We start from the raw sequence: 20,168 nt of genomic DNA on the forward strand, positions 1-20,168 counted from the left end.
CCATTTTTAAAACCATCTGTGGTCTGGGAATGGTAAAGGACGTCGATGCAGCAGGGTTTGTCCTTCAAAGTCCTGGAGATCACGATTCCATGCACCTGTTGTCATGGGGGTATAGCTCAGTGGTAGAGTGTTTGTTTGCAGCTCATGTGGTCTTCACTTCAAACCCCAGTGTTCTTCTATAACTTTCTTTCTTTTTTTTAAAAAAAGGAAAACATTTTCATTTCCATTCTCCATTATGTTCAGGAGCTCCACTATACGGGGGGGAGGGGGCTAGATATGAATGTAAACATTCAACATTTCACTGTCCAAATGCATAAAAAGCTAGCGAAGCTGTCCATCAGCTGAAATCAGTTCCAATCCTCTTAGTGTCTAGTTTATGTTTTCATCAATTAAACAAAGGTATCATATGAATGTGCATTTGCAGATCCCTCTTCTCTAGGAGCTATGTTGTGCAGAAGAACAAGAACCACATCCAGTTGGGGTTCAGGATTCTGATGAGCAAAGAGCCAACAAATGTTCTGAGGGCTGGAGAAAAATGCCTTCTAGTGAGCTATTGAACGAGCTCAACCTGTTTAGCTTATCAAAAGAAGATTGAAAGGTGACTTCACTGAAGTGTTGAAGGGCCTTAATGAAGAGAAAGGATTGGGTATGAAAGGGCTCTTTAGTCTAGCAGAGAAAGTCATAACAAGACCCAATGGCTGGAAGGTGAAAAGAGACAAATTCATATTACAAATAAGACACAAATATGCAACAGCGAGGATGATTCACCACAGGAACAAGCTACCAAGGAAAGTGGTGGATTTGCCATCTCCTGATGTCTTTTAATGAAAACTAGATGCCTTTGTGGAATGTGTTTGCCCCCAAAGTAGCTATTGTGTCATACAGGAGGCCTGCGATATGCAGGGGGTCAGGTTAGATGCTCTAATGGTCTCTTCTGGCCATAAAGTTGACTAATTTCTGAAAAACTGAGTGTAGCGCTGGGAGCAGCGTCTGATGTATTACTGTCTAGCCGGCTTGCTTCCTAGAACGAATGCTTCTTGAGTGGGGTGATCCACAGGGAGTAGCTCAAACCTCCAAAGTGCCTTGCCAGGGGCAGGACATTAGCACAGAAAGGGAGGGGTGTGGCAGTGACATCACAAAGGCCTTTTGCAGGACCTCACACTATTGGTCAAAGGTGGTGGGGAGGTGGTGACCTCACAGAGAGATGCAACATCAGCCAGGCAGGACAGGGGCGAAGGGCCGGGGAAACCTCAGAGACCCCTGCGGCTTTGCATCAGCAAGTCTCCTTCTCCAAGTCTCTCTTTGAGGACTGAGAGAGTATTCATGTTCACGGACGTGAGCGCCAGGAGGAACCTCTTTTGAGTTTTCTCCTTCCCTTTTTGTGATTTTACTAGAAAACAGATGTCCCTGTTTAGAAGGTAAGAGCCTCCTCGAGGTTTAAAACCTGTTCAGTCTGATCTCTCTGTTGACAGTTGAAATCTAGGCATGGAAAATACAAGTTTAAGGACGCAGAATTTTATTCTGCACCTGGTATTTTGTCCTTTAGAATCACTGAGGACATTAGAGTTTGTACTTTTTATTTCACCTTTTCCTCCATCCATCCCTCCCTCCTTTCTCTTTGTCTCTTTCTTCTTTTGTCCTTTCAGCTGTTCCCCTCCCAACACCAGGAGTGGGGTGTGTGTGTGTGTGTGTTGCGAGGGAGTGCTCGGCAGCACACACTGTGGGAGGTCCACCCAGAAATGTGGAGCTGAAATAGTGCTCGGGCAGTGATCCCCACCGGTGACTTGGGCCATCCTTTGGGCTCTCTGGTGAAAACCCTCGGCCTCCTGTTCTCAGTCTCTACCCTGATTGGCTGAGCAGGGGATTGTTGACAGGGAGGAGACTCAGGTCCTTGTTGCTCTCTTTGAAGAGCAAGGAAATAAGTCAGAACCAGTTATATGTTTGATGAATTCTGCTGCTTCGATGCATTAATAGTCTCTGAGCAGTTCATGATTCTCTCTAACATTGCAGTTCTCCTCAGATACTTGCTGAATAATTACTGTGCACTGTTGTTGGACTTGAGCTCATGTGAGAGCACTTTACTCAGGTCATTCCATGTATGAAATTCAAGATCTGATGGTTAGTTTGAAAATCAGGGCTCTTGGGTCCTATTCCCAACTCTGCCACTGGCTGGCTGTGTAACCTAAGACAAGTCAATTCTCCTTTCTCAGCCTTAGCTTCTCCCTCTTTCAAGTAGGGATAATAATGATCTGCTTCTACCTACCTCACGGTGGGTGGAGGATGGGGATCCGTTGGAGAGTGTCACTAGGGGTAGTGCATAATATGAGGTGTCCTATCACCTTTACTCAGAGCAAATTATAACATAATAGACTAGCTGAAATAGTCTCTTTTATTTGTATTTTTTTATTTTGAAATTGTTAAGAGCAGCAACTACTTAGCTCAGAGTGAAGCATCTTATCTCATGTTTGTAATCTAAGTGTCTCCTCTTTGTGTGCAACGAGGCAATTTAACACACTGACAAACAGGAGTTGCTTTTGTTTTGCAACAAAATATTTTTGCAAAGAACTTTCATCCCATTTATTTTGATTTCAAGAAAGAAAGTGGTTTAGTCTGAATGGAATTTTCTGATAGAAATGGTTTCAATTAAATTTCTCCACCATCTCAATTCCTGAGCTCTATCCCTGCCTCTGGGGAGTGGGGATTTCCTGGTTGTAAGAACAAGGGTCAGGACCATTGGCTTCTCTTTCTGGCTCTGCCACCGCCTTGCTGTCTAGGCCCTTGGGTAGGTCACTTCCCTTCTCTGGAACTCAGGCTCCTCCCCAACTGTCCAATGGGAACAGGGACAGTTCTCGAACTCTGGGCAGTCGTGAGCCTGGGTGATATAAGGGGCGTTAAAACCCTGTGTGAAGGAGAAAGGGGAGTTTCACGGTGTTTAGCACCAAGGAATTCTAAAGTTTGCTAAAATGTCTAGTCTGTGGAAACAAGAAATGGTTGGGGCAAAACTTTTTAACCACTGTCTTTTTTAAAGCCCATTCATGGGTGTGTGTCCCTATCTCTCAGGTACCTGGGGTTCTTTGCCAGGAGGAGAGAAGAGGTTCCTGCCTCTGTTTTTGTGGCCTTAACAAACCAGGTGTTGTGCTCCAGTTCTCGTCTGAGATCCCTGAAGAAGAACATCTTCCCACCCTTGAACAAGACAGGACCTATCTTTAAAAGGGAACAAAGAGAACTCTGAGACTTACTAGCTCGCCTCACTTCCATAGCTGGAGAGATACTGGAGTACATTCTTAAACAATCAGTTTGTCAGCAGCACCAACAGGATAGTTTGGTTCTTAGGACTAGTGAGCATGGATTTGTCAAGAACAAATCATTCCAAACCAATCCTCTTTCCTTCTTCGGCAGGGTTCCGGGCCTAGTGGAGGTGGGTAAACAGTAGATGGGATCTAGCTCGGTGTTACTAAGGCTTTTGACACAGTCCCGTAGGACAGTCTCACAAGCAAACAAGGGAAATGTGGTCTAGATGCAATCAGTGTGATGTGGGTGCAGAGCTGGTTGAAAGCCCAGACTCCAAGAGCCCTTCTCCATGTCTGGCTTCCCAACAGAGAGGGTGTACCTGTTGGGTCTGGCAGGGATCAGTCCGGAGTCTGGTACTATTCAATATTTTCATTACTGATTTGGAAAATGGAGTGGAGAGCATGCTTCTAAAATTTGCAAATGACACCAAGCACTTTGGATCACAGAACTGGAATTCAAAATGCCCTTAACAAACTGGAGAATTGGTCTTCTTGAGCCAAACTCCATGGCTGGGCCCCTCTCTCTAGACAGGGATGAAGTGAAACCCCAGAGCCAAACACTCCTCCTCCCTCTGGCCGGTGCGGTCCACCCTTGAATGGTCAGATGCTGCTTAGCACTGTCAGAGCGGCTTTGTCTGGGAGATTCTCCCAGCACTTTTCAGTAGCGGGAAAGTATTAAATCCCATCAATGGAACTCAGGAGTCCTGACTCTCAATTCCCTGGTCCAGTGACTCCAGTGGAGCACACTCCCTCTCAAAGGCAAGGGGAGCGGCCATGAGGGCCTGCTTGTAATTACCAGCTGTGGGAGGGAGTGTGCAGCAGTGGTTAGCAAAGGGGCCTGGAAAGAAGGACTGCTGGGTCCCATCCATACTTCTGACACTTGGTGTGACCCTGAGCCAGTAGCTTCCCCTCCCCAGGCTTGTTTCTCATCAGTAGGGTTGGGGGCGCAGTCCTGACAGCCCAGGGGGATTGGGAGGCTGCAGGAAGGTGTGTAAAGTTCTGGGATTTCAGGATCCCGGAGGCACTGTCACCCCCGCACTAGGGTGATGTTCTGCACCCCCTGATGCTGGCCAAGTTTCTCCTTTCCCTGGCAATAAGACAGACTCTTGTTTTCACAGCCAGCTGATCGCCCAGTGTCATCACCCTGCCTGCTGGCTGGGCAGGGTAGCTCCTCAGGTCACCACCCCCCTCTCCAGCCTGTCTTGGTCTTGGAAAGTGAGGAGAAGGGCGAGGGATGACATTGAACATCCTCCATCCATCGCTTCATCACCAGAGCAAGTGAGTGGCATTAGGGTTCCTCGGTGGCATCCCCTGTCTGTCTGGGGAGAGACAGAAAGAGGGGGAGAGAATCTCTTCCAAAGGCCATTGGATTTTCAAACAGCCCCCAGGAGCCCCTCACTCTCAGACCGGGGAGGGGCTTCTCCAGAGCCGTCTCCAGTGTGTTTGGCAAGGTCCCAGCAATGGGGCTCACAGCCCTTCCCTTGTGGGAGACTGTTCCCCAGGCTGAGACTCTCTGAGCTGGGCCAGACCCGGTGAGCTGCTGAGCATGGAAATCAATGGGAAACGAAGGGGCCCTGGCCTTGCTATGTCTAGGGACTTTGAAGTGGGGAATGGTTTCCCAGGAGAAGTCTAGACTTCTGGGTTCTGTTCCTTCTCTAGCTTGGGCAGGAGATGGGTGGGAGGAAGTGTGAGAGTGTCCTCGGCTGGCAGGAGGGAGCTGCTTGTCCAAAGTGACCAGTGGTCTTTGTGACTGACCCCAGTGCTCAAAAAGGATGGGACTCCCCGGTTCTTGCAGCCCCAGGGATGACGAGGGAGAAGGTTGAGGGGGAGCAGACCATGCAATGAACTCCTGCCAGTGTGTGTAGCTTGCACTCCCTGCACCCCGTGGGGGAGGGGGAGGAGCTGCTCTGTCTGGGGCAGGGATGGGGAGAGACCAAACAAGTTGGTTAGTGAGAGGCTGCCTTGACCCCAGACTCACATCTGCTCGCCGCTCAGTTCCAAGATGGCCAGGCGCCTGAGGATGTTCAGGAAGAAGGCTTTGCAGGTGGCCCCAGCGCCTGTGGGAAGCAGCTGCCATCTTCCCCAGGAGCGAAGCAGCCCCAGTGTCCCCAATGGCGGGGAAGGAGCTCTCGGCTGGGCCAGGAGGTGGAAGTGCCCAGCCTTCTGGAAGAGGAAACCTGCTCCCGGTGCAGGCGCCAAGGTGGGAGAGGCACCGTCAAGGCCAAAATGGAGCTGGGCCTGGATGCAGCTGGGCAGGCAGGACCCAGCCCTAGTGCAGAACCGGGCAGGGTGGTTCTGGGGCTTGTTGTGTGGGCAGCAGTGGCCCCAGGAGCCCAGCCCTGATTTCCAGCAGGAGGCATCGCCCTGCCCGGTCAGTGAGGACCCTCCAGCCTTCCCAGGGCAGGAGGTGGAGAATCCCTATCCCAGCCCCAGCAGCTCGGCCCGCTTCCTGTGGGACAACAGCAGCGCCTGGAACTTGGACAGCAGCGAGGCCGACGGGAGCTTCTGCTTTATTCCAGGTGAGGAGCCAGGCTGGGCTCGGAGGGGTGAGGAGGCGGCTGTGAACACTCCGGGCCCAGGCCCTCGAGCAGTGCTATGGGGGTGGGTCCCCAGTTCAGGTATCTGGCCTGAGCCACTGAACCCCACTGACACTAGATGATGCCACTTTAATCCTTGATGCTCCATTGGGTTGGGGTGTGTGTGTGGGAGGCACCTCCCAGGGAGTCCAGGATTGTGGGTGGAGGGGTCTCTTTGCTATGGACTCCTGAAGGAGTTGGGGGCTGATGACACTGAGGCTACTTGGAATCAAATACATTTGAGATACAAGTACATAGCCCATATTCATAACTTCAAATACAAAAATGGTACAAGCATACAGCCAGCATAATTATAACCAGCAAATCATAATCTTGTCATAGACACCTCACACGACAACCTTTACACAATATTTGCTGCACATATATAACAGTGGTGGCAACAATGATCTCTGCGGTCCCAGTTCATATTAATAACATCACAGAAGGCTATAGAGAAGTGGGAGGGAGGCATCTTCCAGCCAGCGTGTCTTGTCCGTTTCTCCCTTGCTGCTGGGGGCGAGGTGGGAAGGGAGTGAAAAGTGCCCGGCTGAAGGTTTTGTGCTCAGCCTTGAAGATTAAGCCCAAACCCTCAGCATGGCTAGGTTGGGGTTGTCCTGGGCTCTGGTGGGGGATGAGGAGAGGGCTCAGCTGGGAGAAGAGGCAGACGAGGGGATTTTTGTCTCTGATAGATAAGGGCTTTGTCAGCGGGAAGCTGTAGGTCACATGCTGGGGGTGACAGTGGGGTTTGAGCTGGGGCAGCAGCAGGGGAGCAACGTGTGTGTGTGGGGGGGGAGTCACTTGGTAAAAATGAAACTGCCAAGTTGCCCCTTCTGCTGCAGCAAAAGCCTCTCATTTATCTCCTCATCTCCCCTCCATGAAAATCTCCATCCCTCCCCTGGCGCTGAGAGACCCCCTCACTCCCATGCAGATTTAAAATTGTTCTGACTCTTCCTCGGAGCTGTCCAAACAGTTTTCACAGAAAAATGATCAAGGACATTTCAAATGAGAAAATCAAAACAAACCAGAGAAACCCCACCACACACAGTTTGGGTCTGAATTTTTCTACTGAAATTTGGAGACAATAAAACTCATCCCTCTGTTGGCCAGAAACCAAAGCTAGACCTCCTCCGCTGTAGCTGTGATTTCTGCTACCAAACCACTAATGCGCTGACTCCTCTTGTGAGATATTTCTCTGAACAATACTGCTGCTATTCCAGTTACTGACTCCAGGAAACATTTTCCTTAGCCTGGTTCCGTGTGTCACTGGTTTCTATAGCAAAGCTCAGTCCCTGGCCCTGTTGCCCAGACATCCTCATTCACATCAAGCTTCAAGTTGAGAATCATTTCCCATTCCCACTCTGTGGGAGGGGAGACTTTTAAACGCGCTCTCTGTGCGACTGCACATGGCTAAGTAGAGAGAATAAACCCAAATCCCCCCTGTGCTTTGGGAGCCAGGTTTGCGGTGGGAATTCTGTAGTTCAGATGACTTCAAGCCTGGACATTGTGATTCTTTACCAGTTTCTCTGGCATTGGGGCATTTTTGTGCTGATGGCTGTGTGGTTAAGGCATTGGAGTTGAAATCCAATAGGGTTCCCCTGCACAGGTCTGAATCCTGCTCACAGCGAGGCCTATGTTTTAGCCTGTCTCTCACTCGGGCAATACCTCTGTACGCCCCTCTGTGACACTCTCAATTCTCTCCCCACCCCAAGTAAATCCTGTTCTGCTCCTTTCATAGAGATCCCTGGGACACCACCTCACACTGTGTCCCTAAGGGGTCAGGGAAACTCTCAGCACCTGACGCCTCTGCCACTAACCTAGTGCTCCATATATCAGCCATAGCCCTGGTTCTGCTCCTCTCTCTAGAGTGCGAAAGAAGCCAAGTCAGCGACTCCATGGGAGCTATGGGGCTGCAGAACCAACAGGGAAAAAATAGGTGCTCAGCACCCACTGGCAGCCAGCTATCCCCCGCCACTACCGGCCTTGCTGACAAGCTCCTCCTCTTCCCCTTCAGCACCTCCCACTTGCCAGTCATCAGCTGTTCAGTGGGGTGCAGGAGGCGCTGGATGGGGAGGGGGAGGAGCAGGGATGGGAAGAGGAGGGGGAGGGAGAGGAATGGTGCAAGCCGGGAAAAGATGGGACAGGGGTGGGGGCTTGGGGGAAGAGGTGGGGACAGGGCCTGAGGAGGATTGGGGATTTGTCCCAGACCCTGGATCCCTCTAGGGCCAGCCCTGAAGGGAAGCACTGACTATCACAGTGACAATAGAACTGACCAGCATTGTGGGGGAGACCGAGGGAGATCCGCACTCATCAGGTCTCTTCTCTCTCCCAAGGTGAGCCAGACACTGCTCTCTCCTGGCTCTCACTCTATCAGCTGGACGCCAAGGAGCCATTTGCCCACAGGAAGTGCATTGAGTGCCCTTGTGGTGCTGGGGGGGCTGGTGCTGCTGCTGCCTGTGGGGCTGGCAGGGGGGCTGATGTCTGCACAGACTCTCATCTGTCGAGCCAGAGGGGGCACTTGGGACCTTACCAGACTGGCACAGTGAAGATGGGGGGTTGACAGAGCAATACAGACACTCTCCAGAGCACGGAGCAGCATCCACCCATGCAGCCAGGCAATGAGCATTTCACACAGCCTGGAGCCAATGGGGAGGTGGCAGCTGCTGTTCCAGCTGCTCGGGGACAGGCCCTGTCAGCCAACAGCCACTTCTTACTCACCACAGCTAAGGGCATCGAGTTCCTCTGGTGGGGGTGTGGAACAGCCGTTCGTTTTCCTGTTCGCACTACTCTGCTCTGTGAAAATCAGGGAGGGGAGGCAGAAGCCCCACTTCCCTCCCGAAATGACGTCCAGTGAGGGAAGCCAGGACAAGAGGGTGGGGTGGCAAGTAGTGGCCAGACTCTCACCGCCAGGGTCTAGTCTAGCTCAGGGTCCAGCTCAACTTCCTCCCCGTGCTACTGGCCCCCAGTACCTTTCCACCACCAGGTCAACCCAGGCACTAGGGCAGGAACAGGGTGAGGAAGCAAGTCAAGCCGAGCAAGGCAGGCAAAAGCGAGTCTTGTCTTCATGGGCCGCTCACAATGACGTCCTTTTTGTGTGCAACTGCTGCAAAAATATCCTAGACAGAGAAGTAACAGGCCAAAATAAGCCCATATAGTTGCCAAAGTAGCTCAGTTGTGAGAGCATTTGATGGAAGCTCTAAAGGTCCCTGCTTCAATCCCAGGCTTTGGCAGATTTTTTTCATCCTCTTTGTGCAGGGGCAGCTTGTTCTCTGGCAGCACAGTGGTGCCTGCACCCAAGGTGAACAGGGCTGACCTGGGGCAAAGCAATTTTGGAGACCCCTTCCATTTAAAAAAAAGTTGTAATACTGTATTCTCATGTGGTCCCTGCGGGGCCTAGGGCAAATTGCCCCACTTGCCTCCCCTCTGGGTGGCACTAAAGGTGAGTCTCTGATCTTGGGCTCTGCAGTAGGAAAACATAGAATGGGCTTCTGCCCCTAGTTGGCCCAGCTGACCTTTAACGATGAGAGCTGTCTTTCCCAACATGGCAGGAAGAGAGCAAGGCAGGGTGACCCTCAGGTATGGTGCCAGAGGGCTGCTGGGCAGTGACAGGCAGGGACTAGGGATGAAAACTCCTCTGCACAGCTGAGCAAGGGCAGTACCAGGGAAGGGGCATCTGTGAAAATGGCCATGTGGAAGGTGGAAGGGATTTGGGGGCCCAGGAGGAGGTGCTTGATGTTCAGTGCCTTGGAGCAACTGGAGTTGGACATGGTGGGTGTCCAGGAATTTCACATTAAGCACTCTAGGGTAGCTCAATAGGCAGAGGGTGATTGGAGGAAGGGCCCCCTGTCCAGGGAAGAATGATGGGCCTGCAGTCTTGTTTTTCACATTCGCGGTGCGAGTACAGAAGGTGGTGGAGCTCCGATCAGGGAGGGCATTACTGGTAGACTTTGTGCTCTGTGGCCGTGGTTACTGCTATATTAGTGTGTATGGTCTCCAGTTAAGCCATGAGAGAGAAGATCAAAGGCCCTCTTCCTCCAGACTGCATGATATTTGTTGTTGGGGGGAGGATTTTAATTGTGTCAGCCGGCCTGAGGACCGCTGGTCCCGTTTTCCCGAACATCAGAGGACACACTTTTACAATGAGCACTACCTGACACAGGTCTGTAGTGAGGTCAGCTTAGAGGAGCTCACTCCAGCCACAGAGGAGGTTCACCTTTCTGCGGGGACAGACCAGGACTCGCATTGACCGGATTTATGCTTAGCTTTTGTGTCTTTAGCATGTTGCTTCTCAGATTCTTTCTTGGCCTGACTTGTTACACTTTGACACTTAACAGGCCAGAGTTTGTGCACATTCCTATTATCCTCACTAGGATCTGATTTCCAAATTTTGAGGAATGACTTTTTGCCTCTAACAGCCTCCATTCCTCGGCCGTTTACCTAGAGTGGCGTTCTGCTGGTCCTCCTATTGTTGTTTCTGATTTAGGGCAAACATTTCATCTGAGCCTCTAATTGTGACATTTTAAATGGTCTGCATGCTGCTTGCAGGCACCTAACACTTGTGACAACAGCTCCTTTTAATTCCCATCTAACCATCTGTACTTATGCCGATAGGTCAGCTTTAGGTCTTTAACTTTGAGCGGTAGCTGAGAAGATGGTAAATTGGACAGAAACCCGTCCGACAAACCTCTTCATTTCCTTGTTATTTCCTGACTTCTTTATTCATCACCTTTTCCTTATTTCCTGGCTGAGGCGGCAGCCTGCCAGGGAGCTCCCCGGCACCCAGGACCGGCGCTAGTGTTTTTAGCACCCTAGGCGGACTGCCATTTCGCCACCCCACGCGTTGGTCCCGTGGCTCTGGTGGACCTGCCGCAGTCATGCCTGAGGATAGAGTCCGCTGGTCCGCGGCTCCGGTGGAGCTGCCGCAACTGTGCCTGCAGGAGGTCCACCAGAGCCGTGGGAGCAGCGGACCGTCCGCAGGAATGCCTGCGGCAGCTCCACTAGAGCTGTGGAACCAGGGGACCCTCCACAGGCACGACTGCGGCAGGTCCACTGGAGCTGCCTGCTGCCTCCCCTGGCAAAATGCCACCCCCCAATAATCCTGGTGCCCTAGGCGATTGTCTAGGCCACCTAAATGGAAGCGCCGGCCCTGCTGGCACCTCTGACTGCCTGGGCTGAAGGCAAGAGACAGGCCTGGGCAGGGTGAGGGCCTCCTGTCCCGGAATGAGGCAGCAGTGCTTCCTCGTCCCCTCTTCCCACCCACACCGGCAGTGGCTGCTGCGGGAGAACACGAGGGAGGCTCTCAGGGCGCTAGGCAGCACTGTGTGGTTGTCAGGGGAAAGAGCTGAGGCTCCCGACTCGACCTGCCATTGACTCGCATGGCTCTGCGCGCCATCAGCCAGGGGGGGGCCAGGCTGGGCACGTGACTCAGGCTTGGGCAGCTTAGCCGCTCTTTCCTGACGAGGCATGAGGCAGGCCAAGGGCTTTGCACAGCGTACAGGGAAGTGGGAAGGAGGCATCTTTGAGCTGGCGTGTCTCATCCGCTTCTCCCTTGCCACTTGGGCAGAGGCAGGAAGGAAGTGAAATGTTCCCGGCTGAAGGTTTTGCGCTCGGCCTTCAGGATTAAGCCCGAGCCTCCGGCATGGCTGCTCAGAGATGGGCTATTGCAGCGTGGCTCCCACACTCTTCCAGCCAGCAGGTGAACCCACTGTGTCCAAGACGGAGCCTTCAAGGCGGTAAAGGGGAACATCACGGCTCCCAGCAGACCTTGAGGAGCCCACAAGGAGCCTTCAGTGGCATCCCTGGGGGAGCATAAACCCCCCTCCTTTCGATTAACAGCTGAACTCACTGATCCATGATACCACAGAGACACCTACCAGCAGCTGATTTGCCAGGGCCGCTGCCCAGCACCCTGCAGCGCTTCCTGCCAGTGCCAGAGCTCACAAGGCACTAGCCTGGAGCCAGGGCCGCTAGCGCTGCTGAAGAAAAGCCAGCAGAGGGACACAGTGGAAGCGTCCTGTGCCCATAACATAGAGGTGGATTAATCAAAACCCTTTTCTGCCAGCACCAGGCCTCCTTCTTCCTACACTGGGCCTGCAAGCGAGGGGGCGGCTGGCACAGCACCAAGAGTCTAACCTGTGAGGCAGGAGGTGGCTGACACCCGCAGCCTGCTGGGGAGCTCCCAGAAGTTATTAATGGACAGAGACTCCTCAATGCCCTTAGTAACAAGGATTTGGGGTTCATCGAGGCCAGTAAGGGGTTCACTATGTCAGCCCTGTAACCCTGGGTGTCAGGTCACCGTGCAGCTTAGATCTAGAGCTCAGATCCCAACAACTGACCAGCAGCACTCAGCCTTCCCCTCGGTCTGCCCCACCTGGTTACTCCTTACAGGCTGACCTTATCCCGCTTCCAGCCCCAGATTCGTCCCCTAATCATCCTACTGCCACTCAGATGTGGAGGTGCTGAAGGAGGGAGGGGTGACTCTAGGATGGGGTTCTTCTCTAAAGATGGCTGGCAGAAAGGTGGTGCTCAGCTCTGTCAGTCACCTGCCTAGTTGCCTCGCTGCCAGGGGATGCAGACATTTCTGTAAGGTACAGAAAGTGGGTATTTGGTTTCCAAGCGAATGTGAGGAAAGTGCATTTATGAGAGGGAATTTCTGCCCTTCCAGGTGCACATCAGTGGCCTAAGGCATGGGTCTTCTACTGTAGAGATTGTGGGTTCAAGCCCTACCTGGGGTGAAAGCCTGCTTTATTCTTGTATACTGCAAAGAAACCTTGGTCTTATTTTCACCAAGGAAGCTGGGAGATGTTTGAACACAAAGTGCTGAATCTTGGAAACAATCCCCCAGAAATGTCATCTTTCACACAATAAATGCTTCTAAACCCCTCAGTAGCAAACAGTTAATACCAGTGTTTGTCTGAAAATAGAGTGAAGAGGAGTGTTTACTCCGACACGTCCATGAGTGAAACAGACAGGAAGAGCAAGGCCGGTCTGAAAGAGAATGGATCTGTCTGGAGACAAAGCAGACCCTGAGAATGAGCAACAGTGTGAAAAGAAGAGGTTCAAATGTGTGTTAGGTTGGTCTGCCAAATTTAAATAAAAACCCAATGCCCGTAGCATGATGCAGACACTGGCGTTTTCTGATCTTTTACTGAGAATTCATTGAGAAATATTTTCCTTAATTATATTATGGAATATTGGGTGGGCTAGGAAGGCACCATTCTTCCTGCTTTCAGCCTTCCAGATCTCATGGCTACATGGCCTGGGGCCAATGCGCCCCTTCCAGTCAGCTGCTAGAGCAGACAACAGCAACACAGACAGGGGTGGCAGCAGGGCAGACTGGAGCTCTAGGAAGACGTCGGACCAGGTCTCATCAATGGGGAGGTGGCCACCCCAGCATGCACAAGGCTGAGCCAGCAGGTGTGGTGTGCGCTGCAGCCTGCCCCTACTCACTTTTGCAACTGTGTTGCCCTGAGGACACTCATATGTCTGGGTGGTATCAGCTCCCTGGATGGGCTCACAGAGCAGCTGAGCCTCGCTTGGCAGATCCTGGCCAGACCCCCAGGAAGGGGAGGACATGCACTCAGGCCCTGTAATGGGTGATGCCAGGGTGGCACCTCCTGCTGTTTATCTCAGGGATTAGCTCGCTCAGCTAGTGTTCCCTCTCCTGGTGGTGCCTCATCCATCGCTGTCACTGCTTGCAGACCTGCCTCAGTCCAAGTACTGCAGCATCCTCTTTATGACTCGGCCATCTGGCCGTGCCATGATCTGTGCTCCTCCCTTCCAGGGTGACGTAGGCGGGTGTGCGGAGAAGTGTCTCCCAATCCAGCCATTTCCCCAGTGGTGAGTGGCTGGTATCCAGGCGCACACTACTCTGGGTCCCAGCCCAGGGATCCTGTAGATAACAGCTTCTGCTTCCTCTCCTTAACTTCATCCCCCAGTGCTGCTTCAATTCCTGGGGCTGCTTCCCTGCAGCCCCAGCACGTTCTTCGCCCTCTTCTCAGGGTCTCAAGCCTGCAAGTCCCAGCAACCAGCCAGGAGCTCTCTCTAGCTTCCTCTGGTCCCTGCCAGTCACTGCCCTGCCAGAGGAGCTGTGACCCTACACCCCATATTCTTCATAGATATATTGTTATGATATGGATATGGCACAGCTAAGATGTGTTTTATGCAAGATGGGCCATGTGAGATATCACTGGAAAGGTTGGACTGTCCTTGAACTCAAGATTTAGGTGCACTAAGTCCAGAGTCAACATGGCTGTCCTTGGGTTCAGGATTGCGTGAGTGAGTCAATATGGCCACTCTTTGGTTCAGGTCTGCAAGGCCTAATGGCCAGATCAGGGGGCCGCTTCAAAACAGGGATAGTGGCTGGATTAAGGGGAACTGGGCCCACCTGACTCCACCGGGTCCCAGCCCAAGGCCCTCTCAAGTTGAGTGCGTTCATTACGCAGCCAGCCAGGATCCTACCGCAACATGCTGACCTTACACGGGTACGAGATACCACTCACTCTGCCTCCCTGGGCCACTTCCTACCTTGTTTTCTGAAGCTGTCATCCATCAATCATCAGGGTCTCTGGGTTCCCTGGCACTGGCAGCTCCATAGAACTTTGACTCATACCAATTGACTGTAGGTAGCAAGTCTCCAATCTGGTACCTGGGATCTCTGGTCCCGCAGTCAGGGGCTGTAGCGGCTCCTGGCCTGGAGCCTCCACCAAGCGTGCATCTTCCTCAGTGGCCAGCCCAGACTGAGCTGAGCTGTTCTCCTTTATACTGACACAGCAGCTGGAGCATGCCCAGCAGGTTCTGAGGGGCAGGACTTGCTCCAGCCATAGTGTGGAATTAACCCGTTCTTGCCTAGTGGGGGGTATGCACACCCCATCATGGACTGTAATATTTGATCTGATTATTTGACCCCTCCCATGCATTGCTGAAGTGCAGGAGGCACAGATGCTTCTTCTGGGTCTCCTTTCTCCTGGCACTGAAATGGAAATGGTTCTTTCACGTGCATAGTGGGCAAGAAGTAGGACTTTCTGCAAGGGTCATTAACAGCCAGTCAGACTGAATTGTTTTTTTTTAATTTCAGCAAAAAAGTTTCAGCCTTTTTCAGAAAGGGCCTTACGCTTGTTTTCCCAGGGCGCCATTTTTTTCACTACCATTAAAGCTACAGCGTCTCCGTGCTTTAGAGCAGAGAGAGGCCATTTTGCAGGCGGTGTCAGAGACTGGTCTTTTGCTCCGTCCCCACAGAACTCACTGAGCATTTTCCAGCCTGAGATTGAGAAGCTGTCAGAAGATGCTCTGTGGCTGACACTCCACAGTGCTACATTCACTCCGAGGACAAGTCAAATGCTGCGCCAAGGGTGGTGAGTTCCCCGTGAATTCCTGTGTGAGCACACACTGCCCCTGTCCTCCACACACACTTCTCATACACACACTCGCACACAGTGCCACTGCCCACCACACACACTGCACATACACACTCTCACACACACACGCAGTGCCACTGCTCACCACACATACTGCACACACACACACACACACACAATGCCACTGTCCACCACACATAGTGCACACACACAGAGAGCGCCACTTTCCACACACACACACACACACACAGAGTGCCACTGTCCAACACACACACACACACACACACACACACACACACACAGTGCCACTGTCCACCACACATACTGCACATACACACACACAGCGCCACTGTCCAGCACACACACACAGGGTTGGTGCTACCATTAAGGCGAACTAGGCAGTTGCCTAGGGCGCCAAGATTTGGGGGTGCCAAAAAGGGGTGCTCCCAATTTTTTTTTATAGCAGTTCCTCCCTGAGTGCACAGTCGCTGCTCCACTTCTCCCACTTCCCAGGCTTGCAGCGCCAATCAGCTGTTTGGCGCCGCAAGCCTGGGAGGAGAATTAGAGCGGGGGCGGCGTGCTCGGGGAAGATGCGGAGCAGAGGTGAGCTGGGGTAGGGAGGTACTGCACAGCTCCCAAGCGGAGGAGCTGCTGTGGGGGGGGGCGCCTGAGGCTGGAGGAGGGGGAGCTGATGCAGGGCTGGGGGTGGGGGGCGCAAGGTGGAAGTTTTGCCTAGGGCTTGAAAGTTCCTTGCACCGGCCCTGCACACACACACACACACACACACACACACACACACACACACACAGTGCCACACTCCACCACACACACTGCACATAAACACACACACCATGCCCCTGTCCACTGCTCACATACACACACACACACCGTGCATGCTGCACACACATCAACTGCAACAAAAGAAACACAAACTACACACTCTGAAGACAGTTGGTTTCTTTCCAGGTTGCTTTTACTTACAAAGGTGCTGAAGTGTGATCTCTCTTCTTTTTCCTTGGGCAGAAACGCAATGGAGGGGAATCCACATCCCTGAACTGCCAGGTGACAGTGGCAGGAGAAAAATGCAGAGCACTGAAATTTTAAAACACTCATAAATAATTTCACACTGTGGGTTGGGGTGCTCAGGAGGACCCAAGGGAAGGGACTAGGGGGATTAGGGGGAGAGGAGGGTGGTATTACCAGGGTGCACTGTGGGACTGGGGGATTTAGAGACCCCAGCAAGGACAGACAGGAGCGGGTTGCAAGGCCCCACGGTGGCTGAAAAGGGGAACCCGGCAGGTTGAGGGTTAGCAGAGATTGGAGATGAGGAACCTCACACCCTGGGGATGGACTGGGAGAGTAGGGGGTTGGGAAAGTGGGGCTCAGCAATGGAGAAATGGGTTGGAGGCAATTGGGGGCGGGGCGCTGAGGACGAGGGTAGGAGGAGGGAGTTGGGGGAGGGCCCATGGGACAGGGAGGTGGGATGGGTGGGGGAAGGGGCCCCACAAACAGAGGGAGGCACTAGGGGGAGGATGGGGAAATGGGGAGCCCAGGGACGAGTCTGAAGTGGATGTTAGTGAGGGAGCCTCACTGCTAGCGCAGACTCGGCAGTTTCTTGCATGAGAGACACTGTCCCAAAGCAGGACTAATGCTTAGAGCTGGTGATCAGTGGTTTCAGCTCTGTTGGTCTGCAGCAAGACTCTACAGTGAGTCTCAGTCAGCTCTGTTATTACACAGAGAAGAACAAAAGGGTCAAATGGTGCCTGGAACCCTTAAGAAAAATCCACTCCACCACGTACCAACACTTGTCGCTACCTGCTCTCAACCCCACTGAGAATGTTTTGAGGGCACTCCTTGCCTTTATCATCCTAAGAGTCTCAGAGCATCATAATTGGCAGGTGCTCCAGTGGCACAATTGGTTCGCACACAGTATTTATAGCGCAGTGCTGAAAGCTGCTAGTTAAGGGGTGCTCTAGTAACACAGTTGGTTAATACACAGTACTTCTAGGGCAGTGATGAGAGAAGCTATGCTGAGGTTGTTAGTTCAAGCCTCACCTGGAGCATTGGTTTTCATTAGCCAAATAGCTTCACCCCTTCATTTGGCCTTGTGGAATGTAGAATTCCAGTCCTGGGACACTGAGAAAGGGGGGAGGAGTCAAAAATGCCCCTTTCAATTACCTCCTCCTCTCCAGAGTGCAGGTCAGAATCTACAATCCTTTCTCTAACTAACACCACAGTGTGAAATAGGAACAGAGACAGGTTTGCTGTGGGAATTCTGTAGTTCAGATGACTTTTTGCCTGGGCATTGTGATTCTTTTCCAGTTTCTCTGGCAGTGGGGGAGTTTCATGCTCACAGCTGTGATGGCCGAGTGGTTAAGGCATTGGAGTTGAAATCCAATAGGCTTCCCTTGCACAGGTTCAAATCCTGCTCTCAGTACAGCCTGTGTTTTAGCCAGTCTCTCACCCAGGCAATATCTCTGTACAACCCCCTGAGACACTCTCAATTCTTCCTCCACCCCAAGTAAATTCTGTTCTGCTCCTTTCATAGAGATCCCTGGGACACTACTTCACACTGTGTCCCTGAGGGGTCAGGCAAACTCTCAGCACCTGATGCCTCTGGCACTCACCTAGTGCCCCATAGATCAGCCATAGCCCTGGTCCTGCTCCTCTCTCTAGCCTGCGAAAGGAGCCAAGTCAGTGACTCCATGGCTGCTACAGGGCTGCAGAACTAACAGAGAAAAAAAAAAGGTGCCCAACCTCTGCCCCTGCACCTCCCACCTGCTAGCAGGCCTGGCTGACAAGCTCCTCCTCTTCTTCAGTGCCTCCTGCTGGCCACTGATGGGGTGTGCTGGAAGAGTGAGGAGAGAAAGAAGTGGGGCAGGAAGAGAATTGATGGTTTGGGCCTGAGGTGGAGCAGGCATTGAGCTCCACCCGGGAACTCTCAAAGTCAGCGCCTCTGAGTGCAGAAGCCTTCCCTGAGTCTGAGCTGCCAGGATCCCTGCCGCAGAGCAGATACCACAAGTCTCAGCCTCTCTGTCCCACACATGGCTCTGGGCACCACCAGGAATCATTTGGCTCCTGGTACACAAGGCAAATTAAAAGCTGAGTCCCTGGACAGCAGCTCAAATCCTGGTCCCTCCCATTAAGAGCCTGATGCTCTACTGACTGAGCTAGCCAAGCTTGCTAAGAGCCTCCACCCCTCCTCTTCTTCTCCACGGCCACTGCCAATTCCTCCTCCTCTTCCTCACCTGAGGGTCACTAAATCTCCTCACCTAGACAGCCAGCCCGTCCACTGCACCCCAATCCCCCATACCTGAGCCTCCCTGCCAAAGTCCTGCACCTGGCTCCATAGAATTAATTCTCACGTGTTGCTGGGAACTCTACTTCTTGTGCCCAGAGAGTCTCGGCCCCCCTCAGTAGAAGACCCGAGAAACACAGTGTCTGCCTTTTCTAAAGAAGTGCTTGGAGGGGCTTTTTCTCCTCTGACCATGTGGCCTAATGGCTAAGGCATCTGGCTTTGGATGAGGAGTTGAGCATTCAAGTTGCTTTGTAGTTGTATTCCTGCATTTTTACCTTCGTGCTGAAAGTCCTGCTCCCATCAGGGCTGGAACCTTTTCTTGGCCACTCAGGCCAATGCTCTGGCTTCAGCTAGAGCCCTGGGAAGGAGTTGGGGGGTGGGCATCACAAAGGCTGGGACATGAGCCCCAGGTGCTTCCAGTCTAGCCTTTTCCCTTCCTGACTTGCCAAAGAAAATGGGCGGCTGCCCAGGCTAGTGTGTAGAGCAGTTTCCCTCTTCCAAGTGCGCACCTGTCCCTGTGTTTGATGGGGTTGCTACATAGCACCTTGGGAGCCTGGGTGTTTCTCTGCTTCTTGCCAGCTGGGGAAAAGCCTCTTGGGGTAAAATCTCCTGCCCCATGGCAAAAGTGAGCACTGTGAGTGGGAACAGACAGAGGCCACACCAGGTGGTGGCCCTGCTTTCCTACCTTCTTCTGATATTGGCCACAGAGCATCAGCAGCTGCCCTACATGCTGGTCTACTGGTCGCTTTCAGTGGGTGTTTGGCATGGCAAGGAGCAGCCTGGCCTGGAGTCTTTGTGGCTGTCTGCTGGCCATGCAGAGGCATGGTCCTCCCCTCCTCTTGCCCCGCCTTCAGTTGCTCTGTGGCTTATAAACCTTCCCTTGGAGCTGTCAGCACCAGCTGCCTCTGCTCTAGGTGTCCGGAGGAGGGAAGGTGTGAGGGGCTCCAGGCTGGGCTCCACCTCACTCCTACCAAGCCCTGACTATTAATCTCGGCCCTGGCACTCCTTTCTTCAAGCGCCGTGTGGACCAAAGGAAAACTGTGGCAGGAAGCACAAGGGCCAAACTTGTGGGCATCAGGTGAAGCAGCAAGAATCCCAACCACCAGGTCAAACCACAGGACTACAGGCAGCTGTAGCCACTTCTATACCCCAATCCATTGCAGCCATCTCAACCAAAGACCTGGCTCCAGTGGGTGTGAGTCACCCAGCAGGAGGGAAAAGACTCACTCTTAAACAACTGGAGACAGGGAAATTGAGCACCAGGGCTTTACCACAAACTAACACAAGGTCCCACTGACATTTGAACTCAGACTGCAGGATTCAGAGCCCTGAGTGCTGCCCATTACACCATGGGACCAGCTAGTGCTGCCTTTTCTGGCCATCGGTGACCCTCATGGGGCTGGCTCGTGTAAGGGACTGTTGGCCCTTTATTAAAACTTAGTGGGGTTTTTAGTTGGCTAGTTCCCAGTCCCAATAAAAGGAGGAAGGGTCAAAGGGAAATCAGGCCCCTGAGACTGACATGCCCCTGGGGCAATGGTCACCAACTGGTAGGGTAGGGAACAGTTAGAATTTGTTAATGGAGAAAAATTCCCGGTGAAAGTTGGCAAAGCTGTGAAGATTTTGAAAAATTCCAGTGAATTTGCACATGAAG

The 20,168-nt window shown here is 52.6% G+C and overlaps 1 long non-coding RNA gene and 1 other non-coding gene across 2 annotated transcripts in view; both read left to right on the forward strand.

Moving 5' to 3' along the window:
* LOC127041584 (uncharacterized) overlaps positions 1-19,863 on the forward strand; it is a 102,569-nt gene extending 82,706 nt beyond the window's left edge. The window contains exon 3 of the long non-coding RNA XR_007771678.1: positions 19,805-19,863. This is a non-coding gene — a long non-coding RNA (uncharacterized LOC127041584). The remainder of the gene's footprint in view (positions 1-19,804) is intronic.
* Positions 17,575-17,656, forward strand: TRNAS-UGA (transfer RNA serine (anticodon UGA)). Its single transcript has one exon. It is a non-coding gene; the product is annotated as a tRNA-Ser (tRNA).
* Positions 19,864-20,168: the final 305 nt, after the last annotated feature.

The sequence above is a fragment of the Gopherus flavomarginatus genome, assembly GCF_025201925.1.
Source record: "Gopherus flavomarginatus isolate rGopFla2 chromosome 13 unlocalized genomic scaffold, rGopFla2.mat.asm SUPER_13_unloc_3, whole genome shotgun sequence".
NCBI lineage: Eukaryota > Metazoa > Chordata > Testudines > Testudinidae > Gopherus > Gopherus flavomarginatus.